The sequence below is a fragment of the Neolamprologus brichardi genome, chromosome 9 (genome assembly GCF_056152115.1).
Source record: "Neolamprologus brichardi isolate AB-2024 chromosome 9, ASM5615211v1, whole genome shotgun sequence".
Lineage (NCBI taxonomy): Eukaryota > Metazoa > Chordata > Actinopteri > Cichliformes > Cichlidae > Neolamprologus > Neolamprologus brichardi.
Genome location: NC_142112.1, coordinates 1,604,630 through 1,625,109, shown reverse-complemented (window position 1 = coordinate 1,625,109; position 20,480 = coordinate 1,604,630). Strand labels below are relative to the sequence as shown.

Sequence of the window (20,480 nt, the reverse complement as noted above, 5' to 3'; positions counted from 1 at the left end):
AATGTATCAGTCCTCTCAGAGTCAACATCCAACCCGAGCACAACCTGCATATCTCAGCCCAAACTTGTGTCTGCAATCGTGCAGATATCGCCCGTCTCTTTCTCTCAATATGCAAAGCCGGGCTCGGTGGCGTCCGCCCACAGAGTCCCGTTGGATCACACGTTCAGAGACCTACCTATGCTAGCAGCATCTATACACTGTGACCGCATTAGGGTGACGTGCTCCTCTCCTGAGTGCCCTCCATCATCTCACAGACCAGAGGAAGGCGGTGTGGGTCACTAAAGGGCTCTGCCTCTGCTTAAACCTTTTCCAACCTGGTTTAATACTGCGGCGTGGCCTCTTTGGCAGCAAAGGTAGTAGAAAGCTTTAACATGTTTTATTTGGTGCCTAAGTTTGACTTTTGACCTCCAACGATGAGACTGCATGTGTCTGCATAACCCGCTTCATAGATGTCATCCAAAAGCTGATCTGTAAAAAGCATCCAGTAATTAAAGTGTTAAAAAGGACACTTAATCAAAAAGAAAATACCTCTTTGAAAGACCAATGTATTTTTACCTCACTGTATATATTCCTGATTTGTTTACTCCGACTTTGCAATTGATCTGTTTTTGTTTCTATGAAATGCTTAAAGATGATTGGTTTCTTCTTTTTCACTTTTCTGTCACATGGCGCTGTAATGTGTTAGTGTTGTGAGCGAGCAGTATACTCTCCTTCCTCTGTTACCGTGCTCTGTGTGACCTGTCGCTTGTGTTCTGCGTGAACTGTATAGTCGATGCGCTTTACAAGTGTCCACGCCCTCTTCTGGTTACAAATGCCTTGTTCGGTATGGTTTTGTTTTTTTGTTGAACAAAGGAGGAAAAAAAGTGGAAGTGGGACGCTGGGAGAGTGGGGTGAGACTGTTGAGCAGAAACCCCTGAACTGTGGAGGTCGCCTCAAAACTCTCTGGATTTCTAGACGTATATTATAATCTTGAAATGTTTATATAGTGTGGAGAGATGAATGAGAGGTCAGCATAGAGCTAGAGGATAGACACATGTTAACTTCTAACGTAGCTGGAGTAGAAAGTGGTGTGAATAAAGCAACCCTGTTTCACTATCACGTTTGTTTTTCAGCTTTATTTGAATGCTGCACACTCGGCACTAACAGCACGTGGAACACATTTAAAGAGCGCCATCACGATTATGTCTAAATGCATGCTCGACCATCCAGGCGAGGACATCCCCAAAGGTTGATCCTGTTCATGTGGACGTAGCGTGACTTGGGTTTCCCCAACCGTACAAACAGCACCTCTGCACAATGACTGGAACCAGCAGCACGATGAACAATGGGCTGGGAGTTTGCAGCTAAACCTGAAGAAGTCACTACGTCCACATGAACAATCAACCTTTGCAGTACATAATCACTGCTCCCCCCACAGTTTTTCACATACTGTTAGTGTAATACAGTGCAGCACACACAGCACCGTGCAAAAGTATTGAGCCAGAGCCACAAAGCCATACATACTCCTACACTTTTTACAATTAGTAATCTCAGTCAGTTTTTTAGACTTTTTAAAGTTTTTCTTCTTTGTGTTTTTAGTGTAATCATTTTCAGAGAAATTAGACCCATTGCTAATTCGGCAGCCCGTTCTCACTCCCGAGGCGTAACATGCCGACGTTTTGTCACGTCCCGCGGCGTTCCTGAGGAACGCGAAAGGAGACCTTCGGCGTTCTTATGGTACGCGGCGGGTTATGGCTGAAATCCAGTGCAATGACACTCTTGCGGTAATAGACGTTCCAGCCCTGTATTCCAGCCCTAAACCTAACCTTATCCCTAGCCCTAACCATAACCTTTTTCCTGACCTTAACCAAGACTTGAATTATGTTAAACAGCGTGTTTCTAAGCAATTTGAAGAAAACGAGCGAACATGTGTAGATTGAGTCCATACGGTTCTCATATTTCCTCATTTTTCTGAGGTCGTCATTTAGGAACGTGGTGGGTAGCCGAAAACGTAATATGTTGACGATTTGTCACCTAGCGTAAAATGTTACGCTTTGGGAGTGAGAACGTGTTGAATTCGAGCACCTAACTCTTTAAGTCATCTTTAGGTGATTCTCAAAGAGCTGTTAGTAGACACAATGGATGAAACTGAACAACACAGAAAGGCTGAGCCCCTAAAACCTTTGTCTTTCAGAGACAACTCCATAATGAAAACAGTGTCATGGAAATTTAAGGCTGTTTGACATCAAAACACCTGGAAGCTGCGAACCATCTAGTCCAAAGAGCACTATTTCAGTATCATGGGTCACAAATACTTGGATATAAAAACTGTAACAGTGGAAAATATTCAATTCACTAATCATGCATGTATATGTAGCTATTGTTACAGTCTCTTGTTATTCTGAGCTGTAGTTATCCGTTGTTTATCCTAAACAGTGAAAAGATGAATCAGTTGTTACATCATTTTAAACGCTGATGACTCCAGTGACCATCTATCATTTATCCCAGCGGATGTATGGGAGTCTTCAGGCTGTAAGAGACCTACTGACATCAATCCAAATGGAATTATACAGAACATCTGTTTGTTCACCACTTCGTCAGTTTTACTGATTATTTTCATGAATGCTTTTGATGGTCCGAGTTCATCCTATGCTAAAGAAAGTAATCATGGGAATGCTCATTATAGTTAGCACATGAGATACTTTCAGGTCACGTCACCAAATTCAGGGCCTGCATCCTTCAATCAGCTTGGTGACTATGGCTCATGAGGTAGAGTGAGTAGTCTACAGGAGCTCAGTGAGTTTTCTGGTCCATGTCCTCCATACGTTTGGGGACTCCCACAAATGCATCCTTCCTTCCTTGTTACTAAATAAAGAATGAAACCAAAGAACTACTTAAATACTGGATACATGTTATTTAATTGGAAATTAACAGCATTGTAAATTAGGAATTTGGCAATATGATTATTCTTAAGGTGACTGACAAACTGAAACACTGAGAACGAGTGTCAGAATCGCTCGTTAGAAGCGCTAGGGATATCCACGGTGTCTTCACAGAAAGCACCTCCTACTTGCTGTCTTCGAACGTCTGCCCCCCTTACTTCATTCACATAATGGTATGATCCCAGTCTGTCTTTGAATGGGATTAGCTGCATAGAGCTTAATCATTAATCATATTTGCAGAGTGTCAAGAAAGCAGTGTGCATGCAAGCAGGGAAGATGTGCGGCAAACGCCACAGGTAGGATTCGAACCTGTGCCACCTGGTCTTAAGGTGGCTACTCATCTCACTGAGCCAAACTGGAGCAGAAGCAGTTGAGATTTGTACTGAGAAGAGGTGGAAAAAGCTGAACTTTCTTTTGAAAAGAGGTGAAGAAACTGAAATTTGTACTGAAAAAAGGGGAGAAATCTGAACCTTCAGCTGAAGAGAGGTGAAGGAGCTGAAAGTTTTATAGAAAAGAGCTGAAAATTCTGCTGAAAGTAAAGAAACTGAAATTTGTGATGAAAACAGGTGAAAAAGCTGAATTTTAAGATGAAAAGAGATTAAAGAGCTGCAATATTTGTCCCATTGAGCAAAATAAAAAGGCATAAAAAGCTTAATATCTCAAAAAGTATCAAAGCTATGAGCACCAAAAGATATAGCTGGCATTAGCAGAAGGAGCAGAACAGTTTAAAATTTGAATGGTGAAAATTGGATGAAAACTGAGGGAGTAGTTAACCAGCAAAGGTCGGAGCAACTAGAATAAGGTAGAAGAATAAAGTTTAAAGAGAAACAGGATCACAATAGTGTGAATGCCTCACACAATTACAGTTGTTAACTGCTTACAGCTCCCTCTAGTGGCTGCTTTGTAATATGGGTTTGATTACTTTGGGAAAGGGGAAAAAATGAGAACGTGAAGAAGAAATCAAAGATGGCGGAAAGTGATGCCGAAATGTTGCTTTGGACAAGATATGCCTGTAAGTATGAGTGACAATAAAATAATTATCTTTTGTTTTGTGTAAAAATGGTACAATAATTTGTACATTTGAAAGTTTTCTTGTTAGCTTGCAGTAAGAGCGTAACAAGCTAGTTTACAAGCTAACTAGTTTATTAGCTAATACAATATTTTGTGCTCTCAGTTTTACGATGGTCAAAGAGAAGGCGATGGTCAGAGGCCATTCTTCAATAAATCAGCGCAAAAAGAAAAGTAAGTCTGGTTAGCTGGTGAAACTAAGAAACTCTGGGCGAGGGCAGCACATGAACAGTCTACTGAAAACAGGTGAAGAAGAAGAAATATCTGCTGAAGACAGCTTTACTTGAAAGGGTACACTGAACAGTGTCAAGAAAGCAGAATAAGTGCGAGGCAGGAAGATATGCTACAAGAACCATAGGTAGGATTCAAACCTGTGCCACTGGATCTCCAAGGCAGCTGCTGTTGCAATGAGTGGGATTTGAACCCGGGCCACCCGCTCTGAGAACGGCTGCTCATCTCACTGAGCTGAAACATGGCTCAGCCCAGGCAAGCTAAACTTAATAATGTGGTGCCATTCATGAAAATGGGCCAAAAATGGCTTAAAAAGCTTAATATCTAAAAAAGTATAAAGATTATGAGCACCAAAAGATGTAGCATCTTTACACTGTCCTGCTCCTGCTGAACAGGAGCAGGACAGTGTAAAGTTTAACTGGTAAAAATCAGATGAAAACTGAGGGAGTAGCTGACCAGCAAAGGCCTGAACAACTAGAATAATAAGGTAGAAGAAAGGATTAATAAATTAAAAACTGATGTGACAAAAAAAAATTAAACTCTTAACAAAAACTTCAAAAAGCATTTTTGTATTTCAAATTAAAAAGCAGATTTTCAAAGTTTGTTTTAAAATAATTTTAAAAAAGAAGTAAATAGTTAAAAAAAATAATCAAAGATTCATTTCTGACATTTAAAACGACGATTCCACTGTTAGCGCAAGGATTAGCTATTATGTTAGCAAATGGATTAGCTCTAGGATTAACTATGGGATTAGCTTCTGGAGTAGCTATCAAATTATCAGATTACCATTTCTCAATTCCATGACTCTTCTGGTCCTTCAGTCCAAATTAACTTCATCATCATCATCATCATCATCATGTGACGTCATGCAAAAACTGCAGGACCCATCTGTTTATTCATCGTCAGGATTCAAACACTTCAATAACACAATTTGTTAAATATATAATCTGTCTCTCAACAGTAGTTTTAAAATAATGTATGGATTGCATCATTTTATTTGCCCGCTGTGAACTACCTGTATTTTTTAAACTCTCCCTCGGTGCTCTGCACATCTGTGATAAATCACCGCAGTAATTTTAACAACTTTTATAGACAGTTTGCAAACAGCTCTCTGACCCCCCACAGAAAGGCAACGACTTCCAAACCCTCCCCCAGATATCCTCTATGCCGGCTGTGATTTTAACACATGTAAAATGTATTCAATGTGTCATCGATAGAAAGTATTTAAGGAACACTGCTATCATCTCCTTTGTGTTATGTTAATAGGTTCAGCCCTTACCTTGAACCAGTCGGATGGACATAATGTGTTGTATGTCATTATATGTATTTTGCATTTATTTTATTTACCAACATCAAGAAGTGACAGGCAAGGAAATACCACACCATGGTGCATGTTTACATAAGAACGGTTTATTGATTAAATCTATCCATTAGACTAATGATGGCCCGCTTGAAGCTGGCGCTCCGGTGCGTACCCAAAAAACAACACACTGCAGAAGCACTGTGTCATTTGGCCAGAGTCACGTGATCAGTGACGTCCGAAGCTTCATTTAGAACACAAGTGATTCAGTGGTTTATAGGAAAGTGAATCATTCGCAGGATTTTGAGTTGATTTTGCTCAATTTATTTTATCTGCCGAAGTGAAAAACTTGAAATGTCCAAAATCATGTTTCCATAATGTAAATATCATTACAGCATATGACTTTAGAAACACTTCCATGTAAATTAAAGCTAATAAAGACTAAAAAAATGTATTTGACACTATACGTAAATTACATTGCTACACATTTTAGAAAATCATTTTGTTTATTGTTTTCAGGTGATAGTCTGCAGGACCCAGGAATACCTGCATATCTACCAACTTGCAGTGCAGTTCCTGCACTCCACAGCCTCTTCTGTTCCATGCGAGAGGATTTTCTCTAGGGCAGGAGAAATTATTTCTAACAAAAGAAACACTCGGCCAGCGCACAGTAAAACTAATCCTCTTTTAAAATGAAAATAACAAAAGGGCTGCCTTACATAGATCATGTTTTTACTTTGCAAGTTCATGATTAGGGGAGGGTTTTGATTATCGCTTTTCTGATTACAATCCATGCTAAAATGAATAAAGTGATAGTGATTCATTAAAATCCTGTGTCGATTTGTAAATTAAACGTTATTATGCCTGAAACGCCAGCATCTCAGGTTGCACCTCACAAAATGTCGTCAAACACCAAACAGCTAAAACAGTAACTGGGAGCAGGTTTACGGATTCTGCATATGAACGTAAACACAGAGCGTCAGAATCAGATTTTGATGTGTCGGCGGGTCCGCGCTGTGTTTACCTCTTATTTTTTTCGCTGGCTTCTGCTGCTGCAGGTTTCATAACTCTCTGTTTACATCTCTAATTAAGTCTCACAAGTGTCAGCTTTCTTCTAATAGATACGAAATTATGGATATATGGATTATGGATAAATGATCAGAACTGTAATATTTCTGACTGTCTGAGGCAAAACTTTCCAGATCCCAATCAAATTGAATCGGATCCTGTATCGAATCAAAATGATTCTACAAATCAGTGACGATGCAGCTGTACTCAGCCCCCTAAGCATTTTCCCTTTCCAGTTCACAATCAATCCTACCCCTGTAGGTCAAAAATATGTATAGGACAATTGGCCTAATCTAATATTTTGTATGAACCTGTCCAGCTGTCCAGTGATTAAATGCACAAGTAGATGGAGGCAGGACTTCACAGCAGGAGCTTACTCCATAATGTGCTGTGCATTATCATATGTATATTATATATATTGCTCACTTATTGTATTTACCAACATCAAGGAGTCATGAGCAAAGAAAGGCCACACCATAGTGCATGTTTAAATAGGGAAAGTTTATTGATCAAAATGCAAATAAGCATTACAATTTTTTCAGCCCCCAATCGAGAAAAAAACAAAACAATTACATGTTCAAAGCAACGCAACGGTGGCTCAATATCAGAGAGAACTCCACTCTGTGGAGTGAGCAGTGATAATTAAGCAGTCCGTTTTATTTTGCAGATTCAAGCTGCTCTTCATAATTTTCACCACCAGATGTCACCGGAGAGGACTGTGTTGAAAAGCTTCGAGTAAGGAACCATTTTTCAATACAAGCTTCAGAAAGCTTCATTTGGCCATCACTACTGCTTACCTTTCTTACTATTTACTCTTAGGCTACGTTCACACTGCAGGCGCATCAAATCCAACTTTTTTGACCCTATGCGACCCATATCCAATCATGCTATGACAGTGTGAACGGCACAAATCCGATATTTTCAAATCCGATCTGGGTCACTTTCGTATGTGGTGCTGAATCCGATACATATCTGATGTTTCAGAAAGCTGCTGTTTGATGGTCATGTCGCATTAAATCCGTCTTTTACGTCACTGACACAAGACAGACGCCAATTATCAGCGCTGGAGAAGACATCGCGAACGCTTCCTGTCCATCCAGTGAAACTGTTGGGAAGACAACGTTGGAGAAACGTGAACATTTTATTTGTTCTGTATAATCTGCAGATTCTGACAGAAATCTGCAGCTATCCTTTGAAGCAGCGCTCCTCTAAAACAGCAATAAGGATCATTATTAGGTTATTTACATTATTATGTAAATAACAAAATAACTTACAGCAAAAATTGGGAAACGTAAAGTCTGAAGTCTTTATATTAAGGTCATCAGTCCAACAACACTGTTTGGTCTGGGTCTAAACAGAGCGCGTTGTGTGTGACGTCTTCTTTTGTGCATGCGGCCGCTTTGAGCGTTCACACTAGAGCGCGTTTGCTGTTGCATTTTATTTGTAGTGTGAACGAGCAGACAAAAAAATCTGAAATTTGATCAAAAAATCGGAATTCAGCATCAAGACCTGCAGAGTGAACGTAGCCTGAGAGTAGAATAAAATTGAGGCACAGGTGGCCAGGAGGGGCCACCTGTATAATCTGTACTGTATTTGTTCTGTATAATCTGCAGATTTCTGTCAGAATCTGCAGATTATACAGTACAAACAAAATGTTAACGTTTCTCCAACGTTGTCTTCCCAGCAGTTCCACGGGATGGTCAGGAAGCGTTCGCGATGTCTTCTCCGGCGCTGATAATTGGCGTCTGTCTTGTGTCGGTGACGTAAAAGACAGATTTAATGCGACATGACCATCAAACAGCAGCTTTCTAAAACATCAGATATGTATCAGATTCAGAACCACATACGAAAGTGACCCAGATCGGATTTGAAAATATCGGATTTGTGCCGTTCACACTGTCACACCATGATCGGATAGATGGGTTGCAGAGGGTCAAAAAAATCGGATTTGATGCGCTTTCGCCTGCAGTGTGAACGTAGCATTAGACACTCACATTACTCACACTCTCATAACACATACATATAGGGCCTTGGGGGTGGGCACGCCCAGAGGAGGATCTGTTCATTCAGCCTCAGCTCTGGCACCGGTGCCCACCTCTCAATTTTAAATACACGTAGACACTGAAGGTTGTCGGTAGGGGTGGTGTTGACACCAGCTGCTGTCTGGCAGAGAGTTGTTGGTACGATGCCCCTCCCCTGTTTTTAAATCCACTTTAGAATGTCACACAGAAACACCACAATGAGAGAGCATAATGAAGGGGGTCTTCACACCCCCGTCCTCTGTTCGCCATCAGCAAGGAGGAGGAGGCCGTCTGGTCGGGGTTTGGGCTTTCCTGCTGCTGCTTCTTTCCCTCTCCTTCTGTCTCTCCCAACTTCTCTTTTCTTCATCTTTTTCTTTTTCTCCCAGTCCTCTCCGTTCTGGTTGTAATAACTTAAATAATAAAGGACAGGGAAAAAGAAGGAAAAGGAAAGAAATGCAGAATCAGAGGAATACTAGGGAACAAACATCTCACAAAGATATGATTGTTGGAGTTTTCTTTGTATTATTGTAGGGTCTCCCGTACAATATTAAGCACCTGGAGGCGACTGCTGTGATTTGGTGCTACATCAAATTGAAAGCTTTTGTAAATATGGTCACCACATAGAGCCAGGTAGTCCAGTTTCACTCAGCCATTTTTAGCAGACCCATTCTCATCACGTTATTATCCCAGCTCATCAACACACAGTTACTACTGTAATGCTGGCGATGGTGGTTGGCACTCCTGTTCCTATAGCAACATCTGAAGTGGAGTGTTGTAGCTAAAGATAGAGCCTCTGAAAAGCAGCAGTTGGATGGTGGCATTCAGCAAAAACCTGGTTGGTTACTGCAGAGAATGAATGGGGCCGTTTAAAGTGGCAAAAAGTAGAAAAAGAAATAATTTTCACTCTGCAATATATGGTAGATGACACACATCTAAGGTAGATTCCCCCATTGAACAGAGACAATCATGGATTACAGGATGTATTGTATGATTACGTACCTGTAGTTTCTACCTGGTTATCGGTTTACTTATTTAAATATGAAACAGGCCTTTCAGCCATATGTAACAGCGTCACTATTTATCTATAAAATCTAAACTCATATTCACTAGAAGTTTCCACATTCATATGATAGTGTAACCTGGACCAAAGTAAAACTGTGAAAACCTCTGATGCCCTGTATGACATTTATTTCATATGACTGTAGTTTACTAGCCTATCCATAACAGCCTGTTGTCAATCAAAAACTATTAATAACATAAAAGCCACCTGAACAGATCAATAGAGTCTTTGCTTTGATCTTTATACTCAGTGTGACAGTGACGGCTGCTAAAGAAGAAAAGGTCCACTTTGCCTTGTACACGGTAGCCGAGGGTTTGCCTACAAGCCCTAAGACAGTTTTTGCTGTATGTCATTCACCTTCACTCACTCCTGAATGTGTAATCGCTGTCTCCAATATCAATGTGTGTGTGTGTGTGTGTGTGTGTGTGTGTGTGGCAAGGTGTTTCTGCGCAGTGTACCAGGGGCACGGAGAAAAGTTGTCGTACCATAGGCACGAGGAGTGTGTGTGTGGGTGTGTTGGGGTGGGATCAAGGGGCCGGGGTGGGTTCACATGTGTGGAGCAATTATTTGGCAAGTGGTATTTATGGCGCATGGCTGGGCCTTGTGACAGACTCATAGAGAGAGAGAGAGAGAGGGAGAGAGAGAGAGGGAGGGAGGGGGAGGAAGGGGAGGAATCTTCTCAGTAAATCTGAATCTCTCTCAGCTTACACAATCTCCGACTAAACCTCAGGCTCAGTAATGCTCGGTACACTGCAATAGTGAGCCGTACCACCCTTTCTGCTGCTCGAGGATACACAAAGCACAAATCTGGTGAGTCGATCTTTGTATCCTCGTCCTGTTTGTGTTTCTCTACATTAATATACGTGATGTATTTCAAGCTTTGTCAGAATGTGGCTTTCACAGGTAGATACTCTGCTGTCAGACAGAGTGCTGCATGTAGAGCCCCCAGAGTGTTACAAACTACTTTGTACCATCAGTTACTTTGATGTAATGTAGTATGTGTGGCACTGAAATGTCTCAAAAGGGTCTCTTGATTCTGTAAGCTTTTAATTCCTTTAAGCTGTCAGCTGTGAGCAACATCTCAGCGGGGGTCTGGTTTTAAATAACCAGTATGTGTACTGATGGCACACACAGAGAGCAGCTAAAGAATCACTGCATGATTCCACTGTCAGAAACAAGTGTGGGTGTGATGAATGTATATGCAAAGACACACATATATGCACTCCCACATACAGCTGTTGTTTTGGGCTGCCTGCAGTACAGCAGTCACCCAGTGTCTTTTCCTTCCCACTCATTTCAGTTTGAGCTATAATTCAGCCGCTTTAAGGCTGCAGAGAGGAAATAATAATAAACTGGAGCTCATTTTTACTCATTTCTCACAATTTGAAATGAGGGTTCAGTTTGTTCTGGTGAATGGTACGGATGCTCGTTGTTTTGGCAGATAGTTTCCTGCGCAGTTTTTGCAGTGAAGAGGCCGGCTGCTCCTGGGAGTGTTGTTGCTATGGCAGGATACGCTTGCTCTGTGACAGTATGTAGATGGGTGGTATGTGCCTAAGTAAGATGCACATGATTGCCGGGACTCACCAGTACAATCTGCTTGACTTGTCAGGAGCATGGCTCGGGGTCATCCACTGATCAGAAGGTCAGTGGTTTGATCTCCTCTCGTCTACATGTTAATATGTCTTTGGCCAAGTGACTGATGCTGAATTGTCCTGAGGCAACTGAGTATGTGACAGTTACACTAAAGTGCATGAAAGTGAGTCTCAGTGGGTGCTGTGAGAGCATAAATGAGCACCAGGCCATTCACCAAATAATTAGAGAGGGTAAGAGACATGTTCCATCTCTACACTGACAGTACACTGTTTATGCTGTCTGTCAGTGAAGCATCATCACCTTAATTAAGGGTGATTCTCTTCATCTGTACGTAGAATTTTTTAAATGGGAGAAACATTTCGTCACTCATCCAGGTGACTTCTTCAGTGAAGACTTACCTGGATGATTGAGCATGCATCCAGACATCATCATCTTAACTTCAAATAAATCTTTGCTATACTTGATGTAACTCTGACCATGAGCACCAGAACCACTGTGCACCAGTCACACACAGTATTTTATTTCAAATCCATCACATTATTGCAAGCTAACCGATTTATCCTGCAGTAAGCTGCAGAGTATTTTCATGCAACCTTTAAATAGCACAGTTAGTCTTCCCTAGTTTGTTTTGCAGCACAAAATGTCCAGTTTATCAAACACCACTGAGCAGTCCTTACCCTTAAATCTAAGCTCTCTCTCCTGTCCTGTCTTTCTTATCTGTCTCCATCTCTGAGTGAAGTTAGCTCTTTCTTTCTCTACCTGTGAAATACAGCGGCTGTACCTTTAGTTAGCAGATACTTTGTGTGACAAACTGTGAATGGACTGGTTCTTATGTAGGGCTTTTCTACTCTATTTGAGCAACTGAAGTGCTTGATGCAATCTTTGCATGCTCAGATGGGCACAGACAGTTTGTGTTGGTTGATGTTTGCTGAACTGATAACGCTGTATTTGTAATTACTTGCCACTTAAAAAACATAACTCCCTTTATCTTCCAATTCAATTCAATTTTATTTATATAGCGCCAAATCACAACAAAAGTCGCCTCAAGGCGCTTCATAGATACAGAGAAAAACCCAACAATCATATGACCCCCTATGAGCAGCACTTTGGCGACAGTGGGAAGGAAAAACTCCCTTTTAACAGGAAGAAACCTCCAGCAGAACCAGGCTCAGGGAGGGGCAGGGCCATCTGCTGTGATTGGTTGGGGTGAGAGAAGGACACTCTCGCGCCTCTTTTGTAGCACTAGCTGGATGCTAAAGTACAGCAACTGCAACTTATAGACGCTCGTTCTGGTGTTGCAAAAAAATAAAAAAAATACTCCAAAACAAATAAACAAACAAACAAACAAAACCAACCGTCGACTTTAACCCCTGACTATTTATTCTCTATAGGCTCCTCTTGTTCAGGGTTTTTCTGCTTATTTCTTCATTTCTATTCATGTTATTTCAGTCATTACATTATATATGGAATACGGTATGCACCCCCATTTCCTACACCCTGCCACAGCGGCTGTAGGAAGCCAACAGGATGGTTTTCTAGACCAGTGTCCAAAAGTAGGATTGATATTTCCATTTACAGTAACTCTGCTCTGGGACCTGCATACATGGAAAGCAGGAGGGCAGCGACAGCAAGATCTTTAGCACAGACCATAGCATCAATAGCAGCAACATCAACAATGTCCCAGAGCACTGTTGAGTGAAGGGTAGCACCCATTGCCCCCACCACAGAGTAGCATGGACTGTGCAGAACCAGTTGTCCACTCAATTACAACAGACACACACAGCAAAGGGACAAGACACACTGGTCTGGGTCTGGGAAAAGCTGCACCCAACTGTTGCTCCCTCACCCAGACATCCCACCACATCCAACGGGCATGCGGGCATCCATGAGCCCCCAAGGCCCAGATCAAACATCCCAACATGGGCCAACCCACCCTACAGGGCGAGGCAGCCAACCCCGTGCTAGGAGGGACCCGGCCAGAGACCAGGCAACCCTGAGCACCAAGTCCCCAGGCCCCGCACCCAGACTCACCCAGAAGAGGCCAGCCACCCAGCTGGGGGCCAGGAGCCCCCACCACAAGCACCCCAGGTCCCACATCCCAAGAACACTAGGTAGTACCCTAGACACTCCAAAGCAGCAAACTCAGCTATCCAGTCCACTGGGAGCTGCCAGACCCCTGCAGTCCCAGAGACCGCTTTCATCCATGTGCAAGTCAAACAGGGAAATGACAGTACAGCCAACCATTGGTCAGTGGACCCAGAGAGACCTCTGCAACCCATCCAGATACTAATGGAAGAGGGAGAAATATTAATTGATGTTAACAATGCATTTCACCTTGATAAAGGGCTGTTTATCAAGGTGATGATAGTAAAGGCACATGGTGTTGGTCTGTGCACTGCTAATCCATCACAGATAAGATTAAGGAAGGCGGAGCAGGGATTAAAAAGCAAGAAGATGTTGACTGAGTGGCCAGACAGAGAGGGAGGTTTTGGAAGCATGTCACTGGGCCTGGAGTCTGACACTGATCAAAGCACTGGAATAGAAACTCAAGACAATGTAACTGGTTAAAAAGAATTGTTTGATTTTAGTTTATAAAAAATGTAAGATAAACATATTTGACAAAGATTTGATAAGGATTAAAAAAAGAATAAAAGAAAGGGGATCACTTATTGGATTGTGTTTATGTTTGCAAGCACAAAATAAATATATAAATATATGTATTATAAATATATCCCTGTAGTTGTGTGAGTTCTCCGTCTTCCTACAGTGCAGAGACATGCAGTTAGTGGGGTTATATGCTGATCTCTCTCTGTGCTAGCCCAGCATCAGGCTGGCAGCCTGTCCAGGGGGTACGCTGCCCTTTGCCCTATGGTAGCTGAGATAGGCTCCAGCTCCCTGTGACCCTGATAAGGATAAGTGGAAGGGAATGGATGGACAAATTGAATGCTACATCAGATGTATGTGCAGAAAGCAGTGAGTGTGTAAAAGTGTATTAAAAGCGTGTCAGGTGTTTAGGAGTCTAATGGCAGCGGGGAAGAAAGACTTACTTAGCCTACAGGTCCTAGATTTCACACTTCTGTATCTCTACCTGAGGGTAGACGTACGAACGCCCTGTTTTAGAGGCTGATGGGGTCTTTGAGGAGGGGAGTAGGTATCCTGTGGATTCTGTAGATGCTCAGCAGAGAGGGCAGTGGAGTCCTGATAATCTTTTCAGCAGTCTTCACCACTTTCTGCAGGTCTTTGGAGTCCACAGCATTAGTGTTGCCATACAACACTGTTATGAAGCTGATCAACATGCTCTCAACCACACAGCTGAAAGAGTTGCTGAGGATCATAGGCAAGATACCAAACTTCCTCAGCCTCCTCAGAAAGTATAGCTGCTGTTGAGTCCTCCCAACGAGCTGTTAAATATCCAAGTGAGGTTCTCACTGATGCTCTTCAGTCTCCTGAATGAACAGTGCCTGGTGCCTGTCTCCTCATCCTGTAGGCTGCTTTATCACCAGCAGTGGTGAACGTTGGGATGATGTTATCCTTGTGACAGGAAACACAGTAGCCTGTGAACAGGCTTTTGGTGAGGAAAAGGTTGACTACACTAAGACTACACTGTGGATTCTAGATTTTTGATTATAAAGGGTGTAGGAGCCATTTTTCGGTTGATACCTTATGTACGCCACTAGAGCTCATGTTTTGAGTTTTTGGTATGGTGAAGGTATTTAAGGTAGACGCACGTAATCAGCATCAGGTGTTGTTAATCGGAAGAAGGCAAACAGTTTGTGACCGCTGTGCTGTTGTGTAAAATTGTGTTGGGATAAACATCTAAAGGACAAGATAAGTACAACTGGAGGTATTGGACTGTTTAATAAATTCATGCATACCAGTGACATCACGTCACCCCCGTCACGCTGAACGCCTCAGTGGCTTCAAGTGTAGGCTTAGCTTGCAGGCTGGTGCCTGTCTCCTCACCTCCATGGTGGTGGACTTCAGGGGTATCGTCCCAGAAGAACCCCTCTACTCAAAGAGCGGCACATCACAGCCCAAATGAGGTTTGCCCATGAATTTGATCCGATGAGAATAAACTGGAACAGTTTCAGCACATAGGTGTTGTTTATGTTTGGTGAAGAAAGGCACAGGCCTTCAACCCCAGGAACAATAAAGTCAATAAAGTCTTTGCTTCTTTCACACAACTGTGTTCTTAAATCAGGGGCATCCTCACAAACCTGATCAGCAGTCCTATTTCTGCTCAAGCTCGTAATCCACGTCCTCGTAATCCACCCTCCTCCACAGAGCCCTTAACAGGCCATGACCACAACCCCGAGTTGAGCCCTCCAAGGAAGACGCTCCTGGGGAATCACCCGACGCCCCAAGCCTGTCCCTACCCCCAACCCCACTAGGTGATGGAGCTGATCAAAGGAGCCCAGAGCAATTGATCTTATGTGGTGGCAGAGGCTGTATCAAGACTAATGTAATCTAATAGATAATTTCTATATTGGTTAGAATTAAGATTATTTTTATTTTTCCAGTTCATGAGGACTGTTTTCTTGGCTGTGCATAGGGCAGTGAAAACCATATGGGCTATATTCTTATCTGTAGTGACATTATCTAAGCTGCCCAACAAACACACTAAAGGGGAAGTTGGAACGTTACATTTCAGACACTTTGATAAGTCTTCACATATCTCGCGCCAAAACTTCTGAACTGGTGGACAGAACCAAAGAGCGTGGATATAATTGTCCAGTGTTTTGGTTTGACAGTGTGAGCAGTTGTTGGTAGACGTAAAGCCCATCTTGAACATCCGATGACCTGTATAGTGCACTCTATGTAGTATTTTGTATTGAATTAATTGAAGACTGGGATACATGAAAGGTTTTTAAGCAAATCTGAGACCAGAAGTTTTGGTCTAAGTTAACTGATAAATCCGCTTCCCATTTTGCAATAGGAAGTGATATTGATTCATCCGTTTTAGAAAGCATTCTGTATATTTTGGAAAGTAATTTGGGGGTTTTAAGAGTAAAAAATTGAACCACACTTGATGGTGTTTGTAGTTCAACTTGACCCGGTTTAAATTTCTTTTTTATTATGGATTTAATTTGTTGATATTCTAAAAATCTTTTCTTGTTGATCCCATATTGTGTAACTAGTCTGTCAAATGAAATAAATTCTGTTCCTTCTAATATATAGAAGTATTTGATTCCTTTACCACTCCAATCTGAAAAGTTTATCATATTATTGTTTTGTAATATGTCAGGGTTGTTCCAGATAGGTGTATGTTTGCATGGGATTAATGAAGACTCCGTCAATTTTAGAAACTCCCACCATGCTGTCAGAGAACAGCTGATGCTTTTGAAGCATTCATGTCGTTGGATGTTTGAGCTGATAAATGGTAGGTCTGAAATCTCTAGATTATTGCAAAGTGCTTGTTCTACATCTAGCCAAGGTTCATCTAAGAGGGTATGTTTTAGCCATCCTGAGATAAACTGAAGCCTGTTGGCTAAGAAGTAGTGCTGAAAGTTAGGTAGTTCTAATCCTCCTTTATCCTTGGTTCTTTGTAGTGTTTTTAAGCTTATACGTGGGGGTTTATTTTTCCAAAGGAATTTGGACATATATGAATCTAGAGATCTGAACCAATCTTGTGGGGGTTTAGTTGGGATCATTGAGAATAAATAATTTACTTTTGGTAGGATCATCATTTTTATTGCGGCAACCCTTCCCATGAGTGATATGGGTAGACATTTCCATCTAGCCAGATCACCTTCTACTTTCTTTAAAAGTGGGATATGGTTTAATTTAGTTAGATCTGCAAGCTTGGGAGAAATATTAATACCTAAATATTTTATATTTCCCAATTGCAGTGGAGTAGAAGAAGAATTATGGAAGGAGCAATTAATCGGAAGGACTGTAGATTTTGACCAGTTAGTTGAGTAATCTGATATTCTTGCAAGAGTTTATCAATTCAATCACCCCAGAGAGATTGGTTTGTGAGTTTTGGAGAAAAAGTAACACATCATCCGCATAAAGGCTGATTTTATGTTCCACGTTCTTGCATTTTATGCCCTTAATTGCTGAATTCTGTCTAATTGCTGCTGCTAGTGGTATAATAAAAATTGCAAACAGTGAAGGGGAGAGTGGGCATCCCTGTCTGGTCCCCTCAGGAGACAGAAGCTGGAGGATGTCTGGTCATTTGTTTTGACACAAGCTGTTGGGGAATTATATAATATTTTTAACCAGTTGATGAAAGAGGATCCAAAACCAAATTTGTGTAAAGTTGCAAATAGAAATTTCCAGTTTACTCTGTCAAACGCTTTTTCTGCATCTAAAGAAAATATTGTAGTTTCAAGGTTTTTACTGTATGAGTAGTCTATCAAATTAAGTAATCTACGTGTGTTTGTTGATGAGTGCCTACCTTTTATGAAACCAGTTTGGTCAGGATGAATTAAGAGGGAGGTTATTTTCTCTAGTCTCTTCGAGAGAGCTTTGCAGATTATTTTGAGGTCTACATTTATAAGGGATATTGGACGATAGCTTGAGGGATATACAGGCTCTTTGCCTGGTTTTAGCAGGAGACTAATGTTGGCAGAATTCATATTTGATAGAAGTCTGCCCTTTTCTTTGATTTCTAACAACGTTCTGTAGAAAACTGGTGCCAGAATCGTCCAGAATTCTTTGTAGAATTCTGCAGGAAAGCCGTCTGGACCTGGAGCCTTATTATTGGGCATGTGGAGCCTTATTATTGGGCATACTTATCAGGGCTTCCTGGAGTTCACCTGATGTCAGTGGTGAATCCAGTGCCATTACTTGACTGTCTAATAATTTTGGAAGAGTTATGTTGTCTAAAAACTGATCAATTTCCTTTTTAGACGGGTTTATTTGTGGTGAATACAATCTTTTATAGAAATCCCTGAAAATGTTGTTTATTTGTTTTGGGTCATATACTGTGTTCCCAGATGAATCTTGAACAGCACATATAGTTGTTTTTTCTTCATTTATTTTTAGCTGGTTTGCTAGAAATTGACCGGATTTATTACCATGTTAATGATTTTGTAAGCGTAGTCTTTGCACTAAGAATTTTTTTAAATTTTTTTTATCAATTATCTCATTTAATTCTAGTTTTGTTTTGCGTATTTTGTTCAATGTTTCCTGATCTTGGTGGGACGCGTAGGCTTCTTCTAGTGATTTGATGGTTTTCCTGAATATTTTTGTTTTCTTCTTTCTTTTTATGTGATGAGAAAGAAATTATTTTACTTCTCATCACAGCTTTTCCTGCTTCCCATAGAACAGAAGCAGATGTTCCAGGAGTGTCATTATAGTCTAAATATGAAATCCACTCTTTTTTAAAATATTTAATAAAGACTTCATCTTTAAGCAGTGATGTATTAAATCTCCAGTTTTTACTTGGCGTAGTATTATTCTTGTGCATTAGTGTTAAAGATACAGGAGCATAATCGCTGACAGCTATAGGGTGAATCTCAGTGTCTGAAATGTCGCTCAGCAGTGAGCTGCTGACCAAAAATAATCCAGACGAGAGTAGGAGTGATGGACATGTGAAAAAAACATATATTCCTTACTGGTGGGGTGAAGGGAGCGCCATGCATCGCAAAGACCAAAGTCGCTCATATACTGTTTGATTATATTTGTGGACTGCCAATTGCGCTGAGTTCCTGCTGTGTTGAGCCTATCCATGTCTTCATTTAGTCCCAGGTTGAGGTCGCCTCCAAGAACAAGTGTGCCATCTAAGTGTTCAGAGAGTGCACTGAAAAACCGCGGAAGAATGAGAGATCATCAACATTTGGACCATATACACTTACAATACATAGCTTTTTATCACGTATAGATAGTTTAATGATTAAGAATCTGCCCTCTGGATTTATAACTGTATCGAGTACTGTGAAATTAATATTTTTATGTATTAAAATTGCTACTCCCCTTTGTCTAGAATTATAACAAGCTGAGAACACATTAGGAAACTCAGGTGTTTTAAGTCCATTCGAACCTCTAAGAGGTCTGTGGGTCTCTTGTAAAAGGACAACATCTGCCTGTAGTTTTTTGAGTTGGTTAAATATTTTTAACCCTAACCCTTCCTGTGATCTAAACAAATTTAACACATCATATTATAATAATTATTTTCTTGTCCTCACACTGGGTAACATTGTCTGTGAGACATTTCACGGACTCCCTTAGCGTGGCATTTTCAGCAGTGAGCGTTTCCACCTGCTGCTGGCTGAACTCCAGGGATTCTCGCAAGCATTTAAATTCCCAGTGAAGAATCTCCACCAAGGACAGCCTTGCATCGAAACTGGACAATCGTTTGTCGATTGACTCTAGGATGTCTGCAATATCTTTGCTGGCTGGCGATGTTGTGCCGGGGGAATCTGCCGGGCGACATCTCTTCGATGACAGCATCTCAGATTTGGCTGGGGAAGCTGCACTCTGGGCCTTCTTCATCACGAGATCCTGGAAGCACTGATCAATATAATCTTGGAGAGCCTCTAAACTCTCCCCGTTGTTCTCCAGGGTGTTGGAGATGATTTAGACAAATATTGTTAGTTATAAGACAATCGATACGTGTATTTGGTAAAATTGAAGCTTAAAGGAATTTGTTCAATTCTAAGCTACCATTCGTCACTTCCATCACTTACCTCTCCAACAGATTTCCTAACATGACAAAATAAAATGTACTTTTTCTTCCGACTAATTACGTACTGCTGAGTTGAGCTAGCACGGCTAATTAGCCTTGTAGCGTTGTTGTGTGTGGGGTGTTAGCATGGAGAGCTCTACTTTCCCAGCTAACCTTTAGATTGTTAGATTTGCTGCTGTTTCGGGTTGTGCGGTCAGTGCAGAATATTTCTACATGAATTTAAGTTTTAAATGTGAATTGTAGTATTGTTTTCTTTTGTCCCATGTCAGTGGATTGCAGAGCGTAGTGTAACGCTGTCAGTGCAAATAAGAATAACAATATGCAGTCATGTTTAATATGAAACGTTTACATGTATTTAACTACAAGCTCAGATGTACCTAGTGAAGTGCAGCTTTGGGGAGTAACAGAATACATGTACCGCTGTTATGTAGTTAAAATACAGAATATGAGTAACTGTATTCTGTTACAGTTACTGTTTAAAAAGCTGATATTCAGAATACAGTTACTTTGTTGAAATAAATGGATTACACTGTGGTCTGTTCCTATTTCATATGTTAGGCTGTCCCCTCTCTGTTTTTGGTAATTT

General features: G+C 41.2%; 1 protein-coding gene across 1 annotated transcript in view; it reads left to right on the top strand.

Annotated features, from left to right (window-relative positions):
• Nucleotides 1-10,322: 10,322 nt before the first annotated feature.
• Nucleotides 10,323-20,480, top strand: part of palmdb (palmdelphin b) — a 65,246-nt gene continuing 55,088 nt past the window's right edge. Inside the window, exon 1 of the mRNA XM_087845802.1 lies at nt 10,323-10,479. The gene's annotated coding sequence lies outside the window, so the exon portion shown is untranslated. The remainder of the gene's footprint in view (nt 10,480-20,480) is intronic.